Here is a 24,588-nt window from a genome sequence, read left to right as displayed (position 1 = left end):
AGACATAAATAGAGAGGTGCATAGAGCAGGCTTTGGCGGAAGCTTTACACGAGATGGCATCCACTTTAATAGAAGGCTAGGAGCCGAGATCGGCTGGCGCCTGGCAGGTCGGGCAGTAGCTTTTTTAGGGGTCCACTGCGCCTCAGGGTGTAGGGGTAGGTAGAAACAGTGTAGAAAGTGCAACAATAGAGGCTGACGCCAATAAGATGGCCGCTAGGAGGTCCAGGAAGAAAACTACAAAGAAATATAACACCAGGATCAGGTACCTAAACATGCAAGGCGGTACAAAGAGAGGCAGGTGGTTAGAAATAGAACAGCAGCTAAAGGACGAAGAAGTAGGTGTATACGCGCTATGCGAAACACATCTCAGGGATCTAGAAGACCCACCGGGTATTGAGGGCTACGTCTGGGAAGGGAGCAATAGAACAACAACGGAGAGGAAGGGAGGAGGAGTAGGTATGCTCATACACCAAGGAACAAATTGGCAAAGAATAAAGTTAACTTGCAAAGAACATGTCTGGGTATCAGGTACAATTGCCGGTAAAAAGGCATGGCTAGGAGTAGTTTATTTAGGGACAGGGGACAAATGCAGGCAAGAGAACAAAGATCTAGTGAAGTGTCTCGATGAAGATATAAAGCAGTTTGGAGAAGGCGCCGACATTTGTCAGCAGGGTGACATGAATGGCCACATCGAGGATCTGGATGGATACACAGATTGTAATGGGAAGTTGATGCTAGACTTCTGTGAGCGACACAACCTAGTTAAGTAAATAGAGAAACTAAGTGTGAGGGACAATTCACGTGGGAGTCCCGTAACAGACAAACGACCATTGACTCAATGTCGCAGGGGTTGTATAGCAAGCTCGCAATAATGGAAATAGACGAAGAGGGGAAGTACAGCCTCGGAAGTGATCATAAGCGTATTAGTCTGCAGTTGGGAGCCCTACTCAAAAGAGAAACGCAGGGAAGTCAAAAAGAGTACGCGAAATTAAATGACGCGCAAATAGCGCAAATAGCGGCTGACATAGAGGAAGCAATAGAGAAAGATCCCATAGAAAGGTGGGATTATAATCAGTGAGAACTACTTATTTGTACAAAAATAAAAGAAGTAAAAGGAGTAAACCGCTGGAGAGGGAAGAGGAAGCCACGAAGTTGGTGGAATAAGGAAATTAGAGAGGCCATCGAACAACGACTGCGGGCATCTTGGGACCACAGAGAAGCAAAGAGGGCGCAGTTATTTGAAGAGGAAATAGGCCAAAATGGGAATATTATCGACAAAAGAAACAACAAGTGCAGGTCCTCGTCCAGGCTAAAATAAAGCAGTCCTCTGATCGCTGGCTGGCTGAAGTTCGCGATGCAACTAAAGGGGGGTCAAGAAAATTCTGGAACCATATAAGCTGGCTGGGTAAAGCTTATCACAGAAAACATGAACAGATTCACGATGCCGAAGGAAATTGTTTAGAGGGAGATGACGCTGTGAACTACATTGGTTCAGTTATAGCACAGTCATTTAGGAAAGACGATAGGGTGAGGGAACAACACAGAATAGCATAATAGAAAACAGCTTAGAACTGACCAATCTTAACTGGAAAAAGGCGGAAGCAAATGTTCCAAAATGCACGTCCGCGAGGATAGACGAAATTCCAATGAAGTTAATTAATGAACTTGGCCCAAGAAGCAAGGAAACGCTGATAAAAGCATTAGAGGCCGTCATAACAAATAAGCAAATTCCGCACAGCTGGAAACAGAGTAAAATGAATTTGATTTATAAAGGGGAAGGTGATAAGAAGAACATAAAATCCTTCCGACCAATTACGATAACATCAGTTATATATAGGCTGGTGATGCAGGCGGTGAAATTAAAATGCAGTCATGGGTAGAAAGTAATAGAATACTCGGACAAATTCAGAACGGGTTCAGAAGTGGTAGGCGCTTAGATGATAGCCTGTTCGTGCTTATCCAGTGCATAGAAAGAGCTAAGGCGGAAAATAGACCTCTGTATTTAGCCTTCCTGGACATAAGTGGTGCATACGACAACGTGATTAGGGAACTCCTGTGAAACATATTAAAAGCTGAAGGTATCGGTCATGAGGTAATTGATTTTTTTACAGGAACTATATCGAGAAAATAATGTTGAAATAACATGGGAAGGGATTAAGAGTATGACAACTTTCTAGGTTCACAAAGGATTAAGGCAAGGTTGTCCTCTATCACCGCTGCTGTTCATGCTTTATATGATAAGCATGGAAAGAAGGTTACAACGAAGCAATCTAGGGTATAATCTGTCGTACAGATTAGGCGAAAAGGTAGGTGAGCAACGACTACCGGGTTTAATGTATGCGGGCGATATTGTACTGTTAGCAGATCGCCAGGAAGGTTTGCATACTCTGGTTAATTACTGTGGGGACGAAGGAGGCAGTTTAGGTTTCAGTTTTAGTGCAGCTAAGTCCGGTGCGAGGTTTTTCAACGATACAACTGATCAGGAGCTTACAATACAAGGCCATGAAATACCCCCAGTGGCCGAATACAAATATCTCGGCGTATGGCTAAACAAAGGGCAGATGTACACGGAAAAGCACGAACAGTCTCTCATAGGAAAAGGGCGAAGAGATGCCGGGATAATGAAACATAAGGCATTGCGGGGTTACAATAGGTACTGAGAGGTATTTGGAAGGGAGTAATGGTGCCGGGGCTTGCTTTCTGCAATGCGCTCCTGTGTTTAAGGGCAGAGGTTCAGTCGAGACTAGAAGTAAATCAGAGAGCTGTGGGAAGGTTAGCACTAGGTGCCCACGGCAAAACCACAAACGAAGCACTACAGGGAGATATGGGCTGGGCATCGTTCGAAGCACGGGAAGCTCAGAGTAAAATCCTATATATATACGAAAAACGTCTGAGAAAATTGAACGATAACAGTTGGGCAGCTAACGTGTTTAAATACCTATACAGAAAGAGCGTTGACTCACAATGGCGGAAAAGAACTAGGAAGGTAATCAGTAAATATGCCAGACACGAGGACGAAGAAAGAAAGAGCATTAAACGACAAGTTAAAAACACGGAAGGTAAAACTTGGATAAATTCAATGGAAAAGAAGCATAGTGTTGAACTATATCGATAGTGGAAACAGCAGATCAGGAAGGAAGCGTTTTATGATAACTCAAGAGGCAGTGCCCTACTCTTTGAAGCTAGATCAGGATGTCTTAGAACGCGGAGCTATCAAAAGAAATTTAACGAAGAAGAAGACACATGTGCTGTGTGTCGTAAATATGTAGAAGGAATGGAACACCTCATACAGAAATGTGATGGTATCAAGCCCGATGTCGTTGCGGCCACAGTCACCCTTTCTGAGGCCCTAGGGTTCAGAGATGATAACAGTCATGTAAATAAATATGCGGTGGAAATTAGCAAAAGGCGATCGGAGGATTGGTGGCTCAAAAGCAGAGAGGTGACATAAGGTTAAAAGGGTAGGAAGATTTATTTAAAGAGAATCGAGAAATTCAATAACACACAACGCAGATAAAAATAAAGATTAAAGGCAAAATAAATATCTGAGCATGGTGGCAACTGCCATCGCCCCGTTTCAAAGGGGATGCTCCTACCTTCCATCCATCCATCCGGGGCTGTGCGGGGACTGGCGCGAGGTGCGTCGCGGCCCGGACCCCCTCTCCCCTGGCGACGCTTCGCCGTGCTCCCTCACGGGTTGCAGAATCAAGCGTCCTTCCTTTCTTTAGATTACTATCTGTCTATCTCTCTGCCCGTGCCGATCACGACGTTTGGCTGGCGTATATCGTTTCTCCCTCCGAGACACCGAGTTCTTGGTTCGTTCCGCTTGCTCAGGCGCACGTTTCGTTGCCGCGCCGAACGCTGCATTGCTCGACGCTTAACGCGTGATTGGTGGGTGGAAAGTACGATGCGGGGCGCCTCGTAAGTGATCGCTGCGCCGTAGCGCATTGTCTTACACCCCTTGGCGGGTCAACGGGAACGCTGTCGCGTTCCACTCTTGAAGGCGAAGTTTAAGCGTCGTCCATTTTTTCCATAACTGGCGTGCGCCGTCGGCTCTTTGACGACTGTGGTTTCGCTGCCCGCACAATATTTTATGCCAAGGACCCTCGAATAACATGTCTAGCTAGCGTTTAGAGGCTGCAACTACACCGCAAATGAGCGGTCGTGCACGGCGATGCCCTGATGCCCCATCAAAGCGCCACTGTGCTCCCTTCAGCGGGGGCTTTACGTTTTGCTGCTTATTCTTAAGATGTGTCGTAGTTAAACACGGCGAGCGCCTGTGCAGACGCAGCGACATTAACGCATCACGCTCAGCAGTCGCTTGAGACAACGCCCGGGTGAATTGATCCATCCCCGTCAACGCTTCTTCGCCTAATAAATTTAATTGACACGTGCTTTTTTTATAGTTGTCCGCGTATATTATGGGACGTGGAAATGCGTTGGAAGTGATCTGCGAGCTGTGGCAACGACGAAGTTAAATACCATGAACATATTTAGGTCAAAGATTAATTCATTTTCGTTTTGACGAACAAAACAAGCAACAAACACGGTGACGCTTTTTATTTACTTTGTGCACAAAAAAGTAATTTTTAGTAACTATTGCTCAAAGTAATTTTGCCCTCTTTCTGGCTGCTTACACCTGCTCTGTCAGCGATGCCTCACTGTTCATTTTTTTGGGTACAACCTGATAGAACAAGATATAACTTGATGACATTAGCAGTGACCTCCTCATAATTATCACATCCTAGTGCCAGCACAGATGCTTTGTCTAGCCCGTCCAGGATGCTCCAAAATAAGTCACCAAGAACTGCGTTACTGTCGCATGTGTGACGAATTATTTCTTGTGTGTTTGATGACGGTGAATATTCTGAAGGCGGCTCATGTAAGCACCCTGGCTTGAATGGTCTCAGCTCTGTTAAAAGGCTATGTGAGGGTCACGCGCACTTAGTGGCAGAGAAGCACTTTCCAGTGATTTAGCGCAACGTTCGCAATACACGAATTTGGTAACTTTCTGCAGTGCATATCCAGCCAGGTAGTAGACAACCATTTCTTGTGTTCCTGCTTTCTGGCACCCGTGGTCCCTCAAGTAATCCATGTGGCCTACTGAAAGGCATCCCACAGAGCTTCTTGTATAGTTTTGCTTCAACTGCACCTTTCAGCTCAGCAGCAGCCTTCGCCTTTTGCCCAGGCTGTCGTGAAGAGACACGAGAACACTATCTGGAGCGCCACAGCAATTTCCTCTCGCTGAATTTTTCACAGGTATGAACAAAGACAAGAATCTATAAATCTGGCTGAATTGAACTACGGATGGGTGGTCATCGTCGCCATGAAATAAACGGACAATACCGAAAAAATTCTGAAATGAATAAAGAAAGCATTCTGTGAGTGATTTTGCATACGCACTTTTTAATTTGATGGTCCTATAGCGTGCAGTAATAAAAGTAATCACGATAAAACAAACTTCGCGTTTGCGGTTTGTGCGTGCATTAAAAATTCGACAGCTCTCCACATTTTCAACAAGCATTTGCGCATTACCTCTTGGGGATCTTGGTTGAGCTTCACAGTCAGTATGTAGGGGACAGCAGCTTCGTGGAGCTCATCAATTATGTCGAGTACCGACATTAGCGTAACACGCGAAGCTTCGGTTGTCTGTCGCGAAGCAAACATAAACATGTTTCGGTGGTGGTAGTTGTGTTCCGTGATGTTGAGCCGGTCGAGAAACTTCTTGATTATCTGCGCAAATAAATGAATTTATAGTTTGCACTAAACTGTAGGGCTCCCATGAAAATATTATTACACTGAGTTGGACGCATGTGCACTGGCTTAAAGCGTACCTCAATCTTCCGTAAGCCCTTTCGTATTCCTTCTGCAGGATGCTTTGTGTTGAGTGCATCAAAGACGTCATTCATTGTCATTGTAATCGCTTATGCTCCCTCCGAGTCTTGGAGGCTTTCAACGCTTTCTGCCCTGTATAACTGCAATCCAATAGCAGTACGTACGGCTGAACAGCTGTGGAAGGCAAACAAAGTGTAACAGTTGTAATTGAAAAAACTTACAAACAACAAATAGCTGCCTTCTATATTTAGGCATATTACTATTTTTAATAGCTGAGCTGTGCAGCGAGTCGCACGTTCATTCTCTGCAAGTTTGTGATGTTCACGTGCGCTGCTGAGAGCTTGCAATGGGACGACTTTGTGATGATGCTTTCTTTCGCACTCATAGAGGAGTTGATAGTGGGCAAAGCTTATGTGGTAATCTCCAGCCTGAAAAAAAAAGTTATCGACGCCAATCAGCACAGGTTATTATGAAATAAACTACGCTAGCTCACCTGTCCATATTTGTACTTGAGCAAATGGTTGCGTAAACACATCAGGGCATGTGGCACGTCACACAGAAAATAAAGGTACGCGCGCTCAGGCAGGCATAGATGTGGAATCTTTTGAGAAGGTGAGGTTACGCTGCCGCTGATTCCCGTCTGCTGCCACATCGAACGATTGTTCGCAGCCCCGTCACTGACTACGGCGATCACCATAGCACGATGTTTGTGCAATTGCATTACTGCTTGCAACACCAGCCCTGTTAAAATTCTGCCAGGCGCAGCACCTTTCGTGGCAAAGGTCGCAATCGGTTGCACTCAGCTCTCCAGACGTGGTAAGCACATCAGCACAAGCGCATGATCTGCAAGTTGGTCAGTTCCTTCATTTGAAATGCCACCGTAGTCCACAAAACCATCAAGTTTGAAGGTCGACTTGTTGAAATCCTACGCCCGGCGTAACCTAATTTCATCCAAAATCAGTGTGCCGAACTTCCCATCTGCTCTGTTGCCAACTTAGGGAGGGCAAGGGCAGCATATTCACGTCAGATAGAAGCTTCTATATATGCTAGAGTTATCGCTATCCTCAGCATTAGACAATTCAGAAGCCAGTCCGCATTGTACCGCGTGTCACAAGGAGACATTGCTTTGAACTGTTTAAACGATGTCATACATGCAAGTCGCTGTAGATCGAGGCGGAAGATCGGCCAACGCTTCCTCGTTTCTCTTATCGGGCATTTCAGAAAACCTTTTCTTCAGAGCCAAAATTTCCTTCTTTTGCTTTTGATGCGCAGCAGCCGCCATAAGCAGCCTCTTCACATTGCGTGCGTAGTTTTTGATATCGCTTGAGCGTTGATCTCAGAGCCTTAATGCTCAGTCGAAGTTTCCTCTGCAGATGGAGACAACGCGCGCAGACTATAGTTGCTTTGTAAGTATATTGCACTGCTTGTGGTGTATATTATCTTATGTTGCCGTGTCACGCTGGTCTGCATTTAGGACCGCGCACATGTTCAAGCTGTCTGCTTCTCTCAGGATTCTTTCCACACATGCAATGCTAGTCGCAGCTCGAGATAGCCTCTTGTGAAATTTGCTGTAGCCGTTTATGCAGCAAGTACCATCCTCTTCAGGCACAACAGTTTTCATTACTCGCAGATGCGCGGCTACCAGCTGCCTCATATAATTCTGTGTTGCGTCGTCCTCAACAATTTCGAACTTCCAGAGTGCAGAAGGCACGTTCGTGAGCTCGTTGAGCACAAAGTGTGTAGCACATATTTCTGAAGTTCCTTCTCCCAAGCCCAACAGCAGGTTTGAAGTTGAAGCGCTGTCACTACAACCTTCGCCGGATGTATTTGCCGGCACTTGTGTTCGTTCTTTTGGTGGATGTCGTTTTCGCTTCACATTTTTTTTTTGCTTTGAGATATTCAGGAAAGAGCCGAGGAACTGCGCCGGGAACAAGCATCCATTTCTCGCGAGGAATCAACATTCCTTTGTTACCCACAACATGCTTGTAGTATTTCAAAATGTCGTCGTCCTCAAAGTGGCGTTCACACACTTTTGATTTGTTTGTGAGGCGTTTCTCTTTTCGGTGTAGCATACGTTCCCAACTTTTAACCTCTCCAGCGTCTTGGGGCGGTGCGAAAAAAATGGTGACCAGCGGCATCGTGTACGTCTCAGGCCGCTGGTGCATCCGGGAGCAATACAGATGGCATAGGGAACTTCTTGCTGTCATGAGACGCGGAAACTCTTTTTCAAGAAGCTTTTCAAGAGAGCAAATCGCGACACATCACACAACACCTACAAAATTTAGAAGGATAGCGGCAGCCGATGCAGCGGAACCAACTTGAAACCAGAAGTGAAAGCAGAAGTCAAGTTTAAAGTTCATTACCAGAAACGCATTTACAATAGATAGCTCAGGTAGCACAAATTTTCACAAAGATCCTCAAAATTAAGAACTGGGAAATAACTACTTCTCAAAATGGAAACCGGGAATCTACCAGAAATCAAGCAACTTCTATCAGAAGCAAAACAAAAAGTGACGAAAGATGCGATCGCAGCGCCGCTAGTTCACGTGACCACCACTTCGGCCATCTCCCGAGCGGAGCTGTGAAACTGAAGTATGAACCAGCGTTAAAAAAGTATCTAGTAGAGATGGTATGAACTGAACTAGATTGGGAGAGTAGAACCAACGAGGGCTCCACGCTGAGACCATTTTTATTGAAAATCCAGATGCCGTCCCCGTTGCCTTCGTCTGGACGCCACGCCCCCGCGTGCGGCGGAGGCAGCGGAGGCGCCGGTCGGCAGCGTCACAGCGTGCCTATTCTATGGCGTGCTGAACACAAATATGGCCGCGGTCGAGCGCAGCGTTGCAGTTACGTTCGAAATGACCGTGCCTGGATTAGTCGGAGCCACGCAGTCAGATGAATCGCGTTTGCAGTTTGCTTTCCTTTTTAAACCTTATATGCGTGTTTCACTGTGTCATGAGATAACGAAATGCATGCAGTGCTCATATTCCGAAGAAATGGGGATCATGTGCAGTAATGGGATGAAGTACAGGAATAAATGAACTGTGTGGCATAATCAGGGGTTAAATAAAAATTGGCAAACCTTTGTTTCCGCCTTTCTCAAGGCGATATATTGAATGCTAACAAAATTTCCCCGATGCCCTAATAACGGCAACAATTTGATATTTACGGAGAATGTGGGTCACATTATTCGTTACGTGCAGCACATTTTTTGTAGGTTAATTGTGTGTTTTGAAAATATTTGACGAATAGCCGTTTTCTTCCCTATTTTTATGCGTCATACGCTTGAGATGTAGTTGGTTTTGCAGATCCCTCGGGTGTATAAAGCAAAACACATTGTTTATATTGGCTTGGTTTAGGAAGCATGTTATCAGTTGTCTGTCTTCAAGCTCGCGCAGGTTTCCATTGTCACATGCCTCCGATCTGAATGACGGTTGAACTGAGAGCGGGAGCGTCCTCTTTGATGACTGGCCTTCATCTGTTGCATATGAGGCCGTTCTCTTTCGTGTTGGCTGCTCGAGTGTAGGCTGCTCGTAGAGATACTCCGGAAAATACGGCAAAAGATTGTGGGTACCGCCTCAAACAGAAGCGCAGGCTTTCCACGCTGTGTAGATACTTCTTCGCATTCGATTATATGCACATAATGCCTCAGTATGTACTTTGCATCAAAGTGCAGCTCACACATGGAGTCGGTGACTTCCAAAGGGCCGATCGGCGCGGTGAAGATTGAACTCTTGCGCGTGTTGCTTTTTTCATCTTTAGGGACTCCTGAGAGCGAGCGCTTATTAGCCTGACCATTCAATCTAATGAATACGGTTTTGCTACCCACTAGACAACAGTAGTTATTTCACCGAGGTGTGCTCATCCTCTCATTCTTCAAAACACTCTGCCAAGTCGCCGACTTACGAGACAAACTATAGACATATTCGAGGGCCGTCTGCACGATGTTTACGCGCGCAGACGGCATCGTTTGACGGAAACGAGGAACCTCAATTCATGCTAAGCAGTAATTTTACTGTATTCTTTTTGTTTCGCACATACTAGGAACAAAACTTGACGAAACAAACACAAGCACGACGGTGTGTTCAGCAGACGGCGCCGCTTTGAGAAGACGATAGCTCGGCGCCGCCGTAACTGCCGTCGGTAAGCGTGGTTATAGTGCCTAGAATATACTGGCTAGTGTGCCGTCCGCGCCCTCCCGGGTGGTACCGGATGCAATGAATGCCGGCGGTTGTCGCTGCAGGCGGGCTTAGAGTTACTGTATATGCTACCAAAGGTACCTTTGGTAGCATATACAGTAACTCTAGGTGGGTTGTTGCCGGGGCAACCAGGGTGTAGAGAGGCGGCTCGCGGACGCTCCTGTGTTCGAGGCTTCAGCAACTTCGTTCGTAGCTAAGTACTCTTTTATCTTTATTAGCTAGTGTTTTGAAGTGTTTTCTTTTGCATGGAGTAGGGGCGCAAATTTTGAATTCTTGGTAAGAGTAGTAAACGTACCGGCTTTGTCTACGTCTGGTGGCTCCCCAGTTAGGCCTAGGTGGTAGGAGGTACCTATTTGATAGGCTTATTTAATTCTTTCAGCTAGCTCTTTGGATTCTTACATGCGGTAGGGAGTGATAATTCTTTATTTTTGTTTGGGATAGCGGTCGAGGTCGGCTTTGATTGAGTGATTTGGCGAACTTGCTCGTTGGGCCTAGGGACGTAGGCCTAGCGATGAAATCGAAGAATGTGAAGGCCGCGGGGGACGGGGAGCAAGTGCAATGCGACGAGTGCCTGCGATGGTGCTTCCTCGACGAGACTATATTCCAGAATCTAGCAGACGCGGAGGGGTCTAGCTTCCTGTGCAGGTCGTGCGAGAGTGTCAGAGAAGCGGTCCAAAAACTGGAAGGGAATTGGGCGGCTAAGTTCGGAGAGCTTAAGGCAGACCTGAGGGAGGAGCAGGAGAAGCGGGCAGCACTGCAGCCGAAGGTTGACAATTTCGTCAAGGTGGAGGCGGCCCGGGCCGCGCAGTTAGTAAGGACCATGGCCGAGCTTGAGGAAGAGAAAGAAAGGAGCGCCGAACTGGAAAGGTGGCTCGACGCGCTTGAGACGCGGGCAGCGGAGAATGTCGGGTCAGGACATCAAAGCGGGGGCAAAAACTCAGAAAGTAGGGTAGACCCTACAGGCGAAGTGGGAGGCATGGAGCCAGAGGAAGCGGTCGTCAGCTCGCCGCCGGTGAATCGGCGTAGTTACAGTGAAGCAGCGCAACACGCCCCGAGTGAGGCGACGCTGCAGCCACAGGGCGCCAGTGGGCGCGAAGGGAGCGGCAGCGGACACAGGCTGGAGGCGAACGGTTCGCACGCAGAAGGGTCCTGGTGATAGGGGACTCCAACGTGGGGAGGGCTGAACAAGGCGTGATGGCGGGAGTGAAGGCGGACGGGCGAGTACAGGTGGAGGCGCAAGCGGGCAAGGGCGTGGCGGAAGCAATGACCAAGGCGCGGGACGTGGTAGGGGACAGCATGGAGAGCGACAGCTTGGTCATTATGCATGCTTGGCTCTATGACATGCTTAAGGGGAGAAGTCAAGACCTTGAGAGGCGCATTGAGACTGGGTTGAGTGAGCTTAGAGAGGCCTCCGGGAGGGTGCATGTGACCATATGCACTATCCCTGAGGTCCAGGACCAGACTTACCAGGTAGAAAGGAGGGTGGTTGAGGCCAATCGGGTCATTAGGAGTCTGAGCGGACGACTCGGGTACAGCGTGATGGAGGTCCACAAGGACGTGTACGGAGCCGGCTTCCGGCCTTTTGTGCAGGATGGCATTCACTACAGTGGTGCCACTGGCAAAAGGATAGGGGGCAGGATGGGTCGCCAGGCAACAGCTTTCTTAGGGGGACCCAGAGCCCTGAAAGAAGCAGTGTAGGCGTGGACGATTCGAAGCAGGAGCCACAAACAAGCAAACATCGGTTCTGTAGGAGAGGCGACAGGAATAAGCACCAGAGCCAAATTAAGTAAGACATAGGGTTCATTAACATGCAAGGTACAGAAATAGGCTAAAATGGGAGGAAATCGAAGAACTAGGGCAGGAGAACTTAATGGTTTATGGATTTGTAGAGACACCTCTTAGGGACGTGGAACAACCGCCCTGTAACCCTGATTATGCATGGGAATATCGCAACAGAGTGCAAGGTAGTAGAAAGGGCTGGGGAATCGGAGCGCTCATTCATAAAAATACAAACTGGCAAAGGGTCAAACAGGAATGCAAGGAGCATTTATGGCTAAAAGGAAAAGTAGCAGGGGCGAAAACACTTCTAGGCTTTGTATACCTTTGGACAGGATCAAATTTTAAGACAAAAAAATGTTGGACTGTATAGCAGCGGACATCGATGAGCTAGGAAAAGGATGTTACATAATTGTATTAGGAGACATGAATGCGGATGTTAAAGATATGGATGGGTGCACAGACTCCACAGGTAACATGCTGCTGGATATGTGTGAGAGGCTTAACTTATTTGTCTGTAACTCTACTGAAAAGTGTGACGGGATCATAACATGGGAGGTAGGGGGTCGACACTCGACAATAGATTATGCGTTAATGTCACATAGGATGTACGATAGATTAGGAGCCATGATTATACACGAACAGGGCTCCAGAAGTATAGGTAGCGCCCACAAACGTATCAAGTTGAGTTTAAGAGGGAAACCAAAGCACAAACGACGCGTGAAGAAATGTCAGAGGTAATTTTTTACTCAGAAGACCAAGTGAAAATAGCGGCCAAATAAATTCAAGATGAAATATCAGAGGGTACTGAAACTGATTGACCCGCCTTGGTTGCTCATTGGCTATGGTGTTAGGCTGCTGAACACGAGGTCGCGGGATCGAATCCCGGCCACGGCGGCCGCATTTCGATGGGGGCGAAATGCGAAAACACCCGTGTACTTAGATTTAGGTGCACGTTAAAGAACCCCAGGTGGTCGAAATTTCCGGAGTCCCCCACTACGGCGTGCCTCATAATCAGAAAGTGGTTTTGACTCGTAAAACCCCATAATTTAATTTTTTTGAAACTGATTTGACTTACCCAAAGTTATTGAGACTATTTGAGCGTGAGCTAGGTAAGGCGCGAGTCAGGAAAACAATGCAAGGGATACAAAAACTCAAGAGCTGGTGGGATGAAGAGGTTAAGAAGGCCATAAAGAAACGTCAGGAAGCCTCCAGGGAACACAGCTATTCGAAAAGTAAGGGAGAGCCTGAAGCAGAAGTAGAGAGTTTCCTCTCTCTACTTCTGCTTATTCCTGTCGCCTCTCCTACAGAACCGATGTTTGCTTGTTTGTGGCTCCTGCTTCGAATCGTCCACGCCTACACTGCTTCTTTCAGGGCTCTGGGTCCCCCTAAGAAAGCTGTTGCCTGGCGACCCATCCTGTCCCCTATCCTTTTGCCAGTGGCACCACTGTAGTGAATGCCATCCTGCACAAAAGGCCGGAAGCCGGCTCCGTACACGTCCTTGTGGACCTCCATCACGCTGTACCCGAGTCGTCCGCTCAGACTCCTAATGACCCGATTGGCCTCAACTACCCTCCTTTCTACCTGGTAAGTCTGGTAAACTACATAAAATGCAGAAGGGAAGCATCCTATTCGATCAACGAGAAAATCAAGACAAAAGGGTCCCAATGGCTGTCAGAAATAAGCAATAAAAGATATAAACAGGCAGCTAGGAAATTCTGGACACGTCTGAATTCCTTGGGTAGTAGGACAAGCCTAGAGCAGAGGTATATAGTAACAGCTCAAGGTACTCGGTTAGAAGGAGAGGAGGCAATGGAGCATATAGGAACCATGATGAGGGAAAAATTTACAGAACGGAGAAATGGCACATGCAGCATGTCGGAGAGGGATAGCCCAGTCAATTCACTGCTTTCGCTTGGACAAAGAGAGTGGGAAAGGGCCTAGAAGGGGGTACCAAGTAGCACATCGGCAGGCCCCGATGGTATTCCAATTAGGTTAATAAAGAAATTGGGCTCGAAATCTAAGAAAGCATTAAGGGAGGTGGTGAGCAAACTGCTAATGGATGGTAAAGTACCTGACGAATGGAGGCTAAGTAGGATAATAATACCTTAATATTAACTTCTTTATTTCCATCAGTGATGGAGGAGACTGTGGGTAAAAGTCGCTTTAGAGGCAAGCGACTTGACTAGAGCCCGCAGCCTCCCTTACAAGGCAAACAGCGATTCAACAGGAGACACATATATACATAGCAATTGACTATATGTGAAATATGGACAAAAAGTAAACGCAAGAACACAACTTATCTGAAAAACGTTCTTCAATTGTTTAAGAAAGATTGAGTGACAAAATGTTCACGTAAAGCTCGTACACCAGTTATATAAATATCAAGACCTGATTTCAGAAACAAATTTAAAAGTGTTGGTAGTGTGTATGATATCTTTTGTGTAAAATAATTGGCACGCGGAGTGACCACCTTCCACTGTTCCGTACACCTTGTGATGTAAGAATGTGTGTTCCTGGTGAGATTAGATAACTCATGAAGAAACGTTAAGTTCTTTTTTACCTCCCGTTTGAAAGCTTGACCTAACTTGTAATTATAAAGCTTAAAAACGGGTATTATATTTGCTATCTGAAATAAGTCTGATGTGTGGGCATTATAAGGCAGGTTAAATAGTACTCGCAAAAATTTTTTCTGAAGTATATGTATCTTTTTTAGATTCGTATGTGATGTGGTACCCCACACGAGCAGACAATAATAAAGTGTAGAAAAAAATAGGGTGTTATAAATAAGAACCTTGATTCTGTAAGGTAAAAGAGGTCTCAGCCGCACTATCATGCCAACTACAAGAGATAATTTGCCCAATACCGATTCTATGTGCATGTCCCAAAGCATATTTTGTGTGAAAATAACGCCAAGTATTTTAAAACTATCTACAATTTCTAGGTTTACATCGTCATAAACAAGGTTGATGGAACTGTTTATTTGCTTAGATTTGGGCCTAAAGATTATTGCTTTTGTTTTGTTTATATTGATTTGTAGACAGTTTTGTTTTGACCATACATGAAGAATTTTCAGAGCAGTGTTAGCTTTATTCTCAAGGCTACTAGAGTCAGGTGACGAAAAAAATATACTGGCGTCGTCTGCGTACATTACGTATTTCGCATTTTTATAGATATTTACTAAGTCATTTATATATGTGATAAACAGGAACGGGCCAAGAATACTACCCTAAGGAACGCCTCTGGTGAGATGCTTCGAATTTGAGCGGCTATTGTTTATTTCAACATATTGATAGCGATTGTCAAGATAAGATTTTATAAGGCTTCCACAGTGTCCTCTAATACCATAGGTTTCAAGCTTATCAAGTAGAACCGAGTGAAGGATGCAATCAAATGCTTTAGTAAAATCAATATAAATACCAAGGACAATGTTGTTAATTTCAAATTGCGATAAAATACTTTTTGATGGAGTAGTGCTAATTCTGTAGACCGTCGTTTTCTAAATCTAAACTGGGCTGGAGAAATTAGGCTGTGCTTGTTAAAAAACTTCCAAACCTGCATTAGTATTAGTTTTTCTAGACCCTTCAAAAAAACAGGTAATATAGAAATGGGTCTATAATTTTTAGTATCATTAACGTCACCTTTCTTGAACAATACAGACACTCTGGCTATTTGCATCCGTTTAGGAAAGATAGCGCTTGACAAAGACAAATTAAAAATATAGGTAATGTACGGGGAAATGATATCAAGCACATACTTGATAGGGCGAACCTGCATGCCTTCTGCGTCGCAACTCGAGCTATTCTTTAGTGAAAGGAAAACTGATGTCACCTCATGCTCAGTAATGGGATGAAGAAAGAGTGAAGATGAATTTCTGTTCGGCATAAATTCACTAATGTCAGACGACGCACTACCACTAGAAAAGTTTACAAGGTAATCATTAAAAACGTTTGCAAGAGCACTTCCCGATACTTCGTTTCCACCAAGTATTAGAGTTTGTATTCGCGGAGCCGATTTTCGACGATTTAAGACATCATTTAACTTTTTCCATAAGGTATCAGGTTTGTTCAAACAACCCTCGAATTCTGCATGAAAATAGGACTTCCTATGGGATTTTAGTTCCTTATTTAGCTTGTTTCTATACGACTTGTATTCCTTTAATATACCTGGATCCTTAGTCTTGACGAACTTGTGATAGAGCGCGTTTTTATAATTAATACGTTTTAGCAATTCGGGAGTTATCCACGGCTTCCGTAATTTTTTACCGAGCCTGAGCTTTTTCTCTGGAAAATGGTTCTTATATATTCGAGAGACTTCATCAATAAGCTTGCCATATGCGATTTCGACGTTATCTATTTCTAAAATTTGTCTAAGGTCGCACCGTAGAAGTTCGTCTCTAAAGCTATCTAAACGTGTTTGAGTAATCCTTTGACATAAGATATACTCATGCTTCCTGCTTTTTTTAAAGTTGTGTATTCTGAGAAAAAGAAATACTGGAAGGTGATCACTAAGATCGTGTGACATCACCCCGGCAGTAGCATTTTCAGTGTCAGCATTTGTAATGAGCAAGTCCAACAATGTTTCACTTTCGGATGTAATCCTTGTTGGCGTACGGTTTAAATTTTCATAACCATTTGAAGCTAAAATATTGAATGATATATTTAATAATATTTTAATTTATTAAAATTTTTAACAATATTTTAATAATTTAATAAATATTTAGAATGATATAAGGGAAAATGGCACAAAGCTGGCATAAATAACTACCGGCCTATAACAGCGACGTCAGTGGTTTACAGGGTGGTTATGCAGATTATAAAGGACAGACTGCAGGCATGGATAGAGAACGAGGGGTACTTGGAGAGCTACAAAATGGGTTCCGGAAGCATAGGAGGCTATAAGACAATCTGTTCCAACACAGTGCATTGGAATAGCTGCAAAGTGAAAACGATAACGAAGACATGGAAAACCGTGTTCGCCGTGGCGCGAGACCGACGTCATCGCACGGGCCGGAACGGCTTGAGAACGTCTGAAGAAAGGGCTGTCACTGAATAAACGGGCGCAGTGTTCCCGTTCTTCTGTGGGCGTTATTACGCTCCTGGCCGTCCAGCCGGATGCCGTTCCCGCCCTGTAGTAGTTATAACAGTGTAGTTATAACAGGCACTGTGGACCTACAATAGGTGCGAGGTAGTACGGGGGATATAGAAGGGGGTAATGGTTCCAGGCCTGACTTTCGCCAATGCAGTTCTATGTGTGAGAGCAGAGACCCGGCAACAGTTGGAAACTAGGCAACGTGGTGTGGGTAGGCTCGCTCTGGGAGCACATGGCAAGACACCAAATCTTGGGGTGCCGGGGGATCTGGGATGGTCTTCTTTCGAGGGCAGAGAGGCTAGTAGCTAGGTAGCATTTCAGGAGCGATTGAGAAAAATGGGGGAAATGCGGTGGGCTAGGAAGGTTTTCAGTTACTATACACGAGGAATGTTGACACAAGGTGGAGGGAGCAAACTAGAAAATTAACAAGCAAATACTTGGGCAGCAGTGGGGGGACAGGTAAGGAATCATCCGTCAAGAAAAAGGTTAAGGAGACAGAGAGAGGTATGTGGAAAACAGAGATACAAACCAAGTCAGCATTAGAGACATACAGGACGTTGAAGCAAGAAATAGCCAAAGAAAATATTTACGATAACTCTAAAATAAGCTCATTGTTGTTTGAAGCCAGGACAGGTGTACTGCGGACTAAAACGTAACTAGAGATACCAGGAGACAGATTTGTTGTGCGGGGCGCGTGGAGAGGAGGAGGAAACGGCTGAACACCTGATACTTGCTTGTAAACAACTTCACCCTGCAGTTAAATGTAACGGGAAACTATTCAAAGCTTTGGGTTTTAAAGACAGTGAAAATAAAATAGACCTTGAACAGGTAGAAATAACTAAACGGAGGCTATCTGATTGGTGGATAATACCAACACAAAAGTAAAGCAGTAAATACATAGGTATGCATGCATATAGTACCATTCAAGGCTAGGTGGTGCGCGCCGCCGCCGCCCGATTCAAAGGGTTGAGCCTCAATCATCCATCCATCCATCCATCTATCGTGCCGTGGCACGATCCGGTCTTCGTAACCCGCCGTGTTTCCACAGCATTGGCAAGTGGGCTGCTCCGCTTTTTGTTTTTGTTAAGCCGTAGCAGCAGCACAGTTCAAATGTGGGCAGCTGATTACTGATTAGGGTTTGTTTTGATTACAACAGGCTTCTTTAGCGCTTGTCGCTTGCTTGAAAAGCTTGTGCTAGCTCAGCTCGGCTTCGAGCGGGGAACCTCACATGTTTCTATGCTGGCGAAGATAAACGTAATTTTTAAGGCAGAAGCCTTAGATCTCCATGTTTCAAGGTCGTGTTGTGAGGTGCAGAATATATCGCACGATCCAAGGAAGAAGCGAACCAAAAGCATGTCCAGCCGAGACGATAATGATTACCAAATTTAATTATTGATTAGCGATTGGATTAAGGTGAATTAGGTTGAATGAGGAGGATTACGGTGGATTAGCGTGGATTACAGTAGGCTTTACAAGGCGTTCGCCTTCGTGTCTCTTAGGCGATAGGTAACGACACTTGTTTTTTTTTATTCTAGCGATGATGGCAGCGGAATTTTTTTAAGGGTAAGCTGTAGGTTGCATTTTTTATTCCAATAAAGCAAAATAATTCTAAGGTTACGGTACTGTTCTATTAATGTTATATCAATGCATAACCATTCAAGACCGCTGTAACCGATCATCTTTTGAAATCACTCGAATTTCGCTGTTCTTTCTTTTTATTTTATTTGCTGCTGTTTCTGCCTATTTATCTTATACTGTTGTCCTCATAGGTATGAATGTTTTAGATTGCTTCTAAACCGTGTAACTATCCCCTCATCAAGCCCATTGGGCCCCGAGGGTATGATAATGAGTAAATAAATTAGCCTGTAAAATGAACTGTGGTGTTTCTTGCACTATACATTCGTTACACCAGGTAAATACGTGCAGATTTCTTTTTATTTCTGATATTGTGAACAAAAAAGGAAAGATATCTTTTATTTGAGCGTAACATAGATTTTATTCAAGCGTAACAACAGTCAAACGCAGGCACAATTAAGACAGCACTAGATATGATATAAGGCACACATACATGAAGATAGATTTAGTGGCAGTGACGCAGTTTAAGGAGCTTCTACCGTTGCTTTGCGCTTGCCTCTCTTTGTTGATGCCTTTTACAAAAACGCAAACCTCAAGAAAACATAGAACTTCACAACTGCTGTCAAAGCTGGTTTTTCATGCTCTGGGCACCCTAGTTGTGGAAAGGCCAGTGTCTGGAGCTGACCTGAAAAATCAGCTAGACTCGCTACATGTAACTTGTTTTTGCTAAGGAACACAGTAAAAGCATCTTCCATGGCCTTCACAGTGGTTGACAAGGTCTGACTAAGATAGACAAAGCCTCCATTGTCAAAATGGGTATAGTGCAATATGAAGCAGCGTTGGCACTAGCGTAAGCTTTACTTACTCAAAGGAATTAAGCCTGCACTATATGGTCATGAATTTTTGGCAGTTATCTTTCGTGCAACGTACATACCGCGCAGTATAGTAGTTCAAAGCACTACTGCTCATTTTTTCTTGTTTTTTCTTTTTCTGGCACTCACGAGGTGCATGCTTAGGATACTCAGGAAATAGTGCTATGGAACAGTATTTGCAATGACGAAGAGGCGAGCAGTGAGAAGACGACGACGAACAGCTATATACAAGTTTATTTACGAGGGAATTATTATTACTTTTATGCACCTAATTGAACCACCCGATTCTTGGCCAATCCTCCACTGTGGGTATGTGCCACGGCCACTCAGGACAACAACAATACGCCGCACTTGGCCAAGAGGCAACAGCCCGCGCTAGCCTCCAATTGTCGTCGTCGTCGTCTTCTCACTGCTCGCCCCTTCGTCATTGCAAATACTGTTCCGTAGCAATATACTTGGTATGGCGTAGGGTTATAGGCGTGTTTTATCGCGGGGAATCTCATGGACAACGCCGTTCACTGTGATAGAGAGTGCACGGTGGACCAAACTGTTTTCTAAACGTTTTTCACAAATCACAGCAGTTGGTGCCAGCCTTCTGTCCATTCTCCTGGTCATTCTTGCCCATTATGCCACCGTTTCGTATCAGATGGTGGAGTGAACAAGGATACGTGCCCTTTGTTCGAGTGGTAACCGCTTCTACACAACGGCACAAAGCAGCTCCTCTCCTTGCGCTCTAGCTTCGGCATTTTTTCACCACCGCCGCATAGTTCTCGTAATGACAAGCACACGAACACAGCAGAGACGCATTCACTCTTTGATAACTCCAAGAACAAACACGCAACGATGTAATAACAATGAAAACGCAAACATAGAAACCGACGCAACCACTGCAAAACTGATGTGCGAAGCAGACGACACGCGCAGTCTGCATGGATGGATGGATGGATGGATATTATGAGCGTCCCCTGTGGAACGGGGCGGTGGGTTGCGGCACCAAGCTCTTGCTACTATACTTCCTAATATCCTACCTAGGCTAAACAATGAAAAAAGAAAAAAAAAACACACTGAACAACCACGCCCAAATTTTCAGATCCCCTATTGCGAACTGTGCTTTTGTACGTCTTCGTCTTGTGTCGTTTCCCTACATTTCTTCCACCAATCCTCCAGTCGCCTCTTACTAATGTCTATTGCGGACATGTTTGCTTTACCACTGCTCCCTCTGAATCCAAGGGCTTCAAGGAGGCCAGTGGTGCCTAAATTGACCCCTGGGTAGACGTCTTCACATTCTAATAAAACATACTCCGTAGTTTCCCTAGCTTTACCGCAGCAAGCACATGCTTCTTCTTCCTTCTTATATCTCGCTTCATAGGTGCGTGTTCTAAGGTATCCCGATCTTGCTTCGAAAAGTAATGAGCTTCCCTTTGAGTTATCATAAATGGTTTCTTTCCTGATTTCGTTTTTCCTTCTTGAGTAGTTACTCATGGCAGGTTTCTTTTCCGTTGCCGCCACCCATGAAAATAATTCAGCCTCTTTGACTTTCCGCTTGACCTTCTTTGTTGCTGTGTTGTCCACCCTACCGGCCACATACTTGCTGGTAAGCTTCCTAGTTCTTTTCCTCCACTCTGAGTCAATGTTTTTCCTGTACAGATATCTGAACACTCTCCCAGCCCGAACTTTCTTCCATATTCCTCAGCCGTTCTTCATACTCAATTTTACTGCCAGCTTCCCTCACTTCAACACTAGTCCAGCCCATATCACCTTGCACAGCTTCACTTGTAGTCTTCCCGTGCGCGCCGAATGCGAGCCGACCCATTGACCTTTGGTTCCCGTCGAGTCCTGATTGTGCCCCTTATTTAAAGCAAACAACCGCATTTCCAAAAGTAAGTCCTGGAACCATTACACCTTTTCGCATACCTCGGAGGACCTCGTACCTATTTTTTCCCCATAGCGCTCTGTGCTTCATTATGGCTGCATTTCTCTTCCCCTTTACTGTTATGGTTTTTCCTGCGTTTCCATATATCCATTGCCTTCGTTTATCCATATACCAAGGTATTTCTATTCTGTTACCCAAGGTATTTCTTGTCCCTGTATCTCCACTGTCTGTTCACTGTTTTCATTGAATGCCATAACACCTCATTTTCTAACACTAAATTTCAAACCTAAATTGGTGCCTTCCTGTCCACAGATATTAGCCAGACGTCGCAAATCACTTTGCTTGTAAACTAGCAACACAATGTCGTCCGCATAAAATAAACCTGGGAGTTGCTGCTCTGTTACTGTACGCGCATGTTTGTATGAGAGATTAAACCCGATATTACTTCCTTCTAGCGCCCTCTCCATCCTCACCATGTACATCATAAACAGCAGCGGGGGATAAAGGGCACCCCTGCCTGAGTTTCTTGTTGATATGAACTTTCTCCTCGCTCCTCATCTCTTCCCATTCAACGCAAACGGTATTTTCTAGGTAAATCTATCTCAAAAGCTGTAGCCAATCGTTAACTAAGCCTTCCCCTTCCAGAATATCCCACAAAATGTTGCGGTCTACGTTGTCGTAGGCACCTGTAATGTCTAAAAAGGCCACTACAACGGTCTGCTTTGTGCTTTTGATATTTCAATACACTGAGTAAGAGCAAACAAGTTATCATCCAAACGCCTACCTATTCTGAAGCCTTTCTGAAGCTCTCCCAAAATGCCATAATTCTCTTCCAATGCTTAAAGATTTAATTTGATTGCCTGCATTGCTAGCCTGTATATTACCGATGTAATGGTCTGCGGTCTATACGAGTGAATTCTGTCTTTCTCCCACTTACCTTTATAAATTAAATTCATTCTACTTTGTCGCCAACTGTCTGGTATTCGTCTATCTTTTAAAGTTTTTTCCACTGCATTCTCCGGAGCTTCCTTACTTTTTGGTCCTAGTTCATTTATCCGCCTAACGGGAACCTCGTGGCTGTGCGCTTACGAATTTTCTCTTCCGCTTTCTTCCAGTTTATATTTGTCAGCACCAGGTCCTTTTCCACTTGGGTCTCTTTCATGCTCTTTTTTTCATCAAGTACAACTTCGTCATTGCCTTGGAAAGATTCGGCTGTTGCTTTTCGGATGTAATTTATTGCCGCTTCTCCTTCCAGTCTGTTTTCATCTTGGTCTAGGATATGTTGTTGTATTGTTGTTGACTTCCTCGCTAATAATTTTATGTGGTTCCAAAATATTGTAGGTACGGCCTTTTTTTTTCTCACGTATTTCTGACAACCACCGTTCACTTTCACCTTTTAATTTTGCTTGCACCAGTATTTGAACCATAGACTATTTCTCCCGGTATATTTCCCACTTACTGGTTACTTCATCCCGTGGCAACTGCGCCTTCTTTGCCTGCCTGTGATCTCGAGATGCTTTCTGTCGTTCGGCGATCGCTTCTCGTATCTCCTTGTTCCACCAGCTTTTCGGTTTCTTTTTTCCTTTCCAACGAACATGTTTCTCTTTCCGTATTTCTGTCGTTATTGCACTTAGAAGCTCACCATATTCCCACTGTTTACTTGGCCATTTGCCAAGTTCTTCCTCAACTCTAGTGACTGTATTTGGTATTTGTTCAGCGTTCAAATTTGGACTGGCCATTTTGCTCTCCTTGCTCCCTTTCCCAACTACATATCCCATATTCAAAATGATGCGTTTATAGTCACTCGCTATGCTGCTAAACCCTTCATCGATGACCATTTCTCTCAACTTATCATGAATTCCTTCTGTCATCAGACAGTAATCAATGCTCGATTGCCGGTTTCCCACTTCCCACGTGATTTGTCCTTCACGCTTAGGCCCTGTATTCAAGATCACGAGGTTATGTTGTTCACAAAGGTCCAGCATCGACTTCCCGTTTTTGTCGGCATAGCCATCTAAATCCTGTATGTGGGCATTCATGTCACCTAATAGGACAATTTCAGCACCACTCCCGAAACCCTTAATATCAGCGCTCATGCATTCCACTAACTCTTTATTCTTCTCTGTGCAATTCTTTCCGGTCCACAAATACGTAACGTCCAGCCAAGTTGCTTTCCCACTCATTGTACCTGATAACCAAAGATGCTCTTAACATTGTGAATTTACTCTTTTCCATTTCGCTCACTGATGGATGAGCGTTCGGACTCCCCCTCCCTTTCTTTCCGACTTAGTTCTGTTGCACCCTTCCCAAACATAATTCTCAATAACTGGCGGCTCTTCTGAGTCTCTAAGGTGCATTTCTGTAACCGCATACACCCCTATTTGTTCTTTGTGTAACTTCTCCTCAATCTCTGCCCACTTTTCCTTTCTTCGGCCGCCCTGCATGTTTATGTAGCCTATTGCATGGCGAGCTCTTTTTCTTGTTTTCCTCCTTTTTCTGTTATCGACGGCGATGCTCGTCTCATGTTCCCCTAGGGGACCTTCTTCATTACTATCTACTCTGACCTCCTGAGCGCCCGCGGGCCCCCTAAAAAAGCAACAGCGCGACCACCAAGTCGTCAGCCCACTTCTCGTGCTAGCCTGTAATTGAAGTGGATCCCGTCTCGTTTAAAACCCACCACAACTTCTCACTTCCCTGTTTACTTCGAAAACCTCAAAGCCTTTCTCTCGGCTCATTTTCCATATTGCCTCATTAGCAGCCACAACGGCTCTTTGTACATGACTGTCACGCACAGGCACCTCCGGCACCGTGCACACCACGATCAGCACCTGAGGGGATAGCTCACGCAAGTCGTCCACCCCCTTCGCCAAGCGCTGGGCTAGTCCCGGCCCTTTCCTGTTTAGGACGTCATTTAGCCCAGCTGCTACTATGACGAGGTTGAGCCCGTGGGCATTTTCCGCGAGCTTTTCTTTTGCTCGCTCCATGACAGAACCCAGTGTGCGCCCTGGAAATGTCCCTACCGCCACTCTTCGGTCGCCTTTCACCCTCTCCACAATTGTTTTTGAGCACCCAGCCAGGTTTGAATCACCAGCGAAAAGCACCCTTCCACTCTTTCCTACCTCTCTCTGCTTCCCTTTGTCATTTTCCGCGTGATTCGGACTCGAGAAGGGGCATTGTCCTCTGGGCTCCTGCTTTTTCCGCGTAGCGGCCTCAAGGTAGGTGCCGCTCTTTCCAGCTAACCCTTCATCACCCTGCCTGCGTTCCACGTATTTCTCTGACCGTCCCGCGCCTGCCGCGTCGGGGGTGTGCTTTCCATTGTCACGCACATTCTCGGTCACAATGGCGGCCTTGTTGAGCTTTTTCTGGC

The sequence above is a fragment of the Dermacentor andersoni genome, chromosome 7, assembly GCF_023375885.2.
Source record: "Dermacentor andersoni chromosome 7, qqDerAnde1_hic_scaffold, whole genome shotgun sequence".
NCBI lineage: Eukaryota > Metazoa > Arthropoda > Arachnida > Ixodida > Ixodidae > Dermacentor > Dermacentor andersoni.
This window is presented reverse-complemented; position numbering follows the sequence as displayed.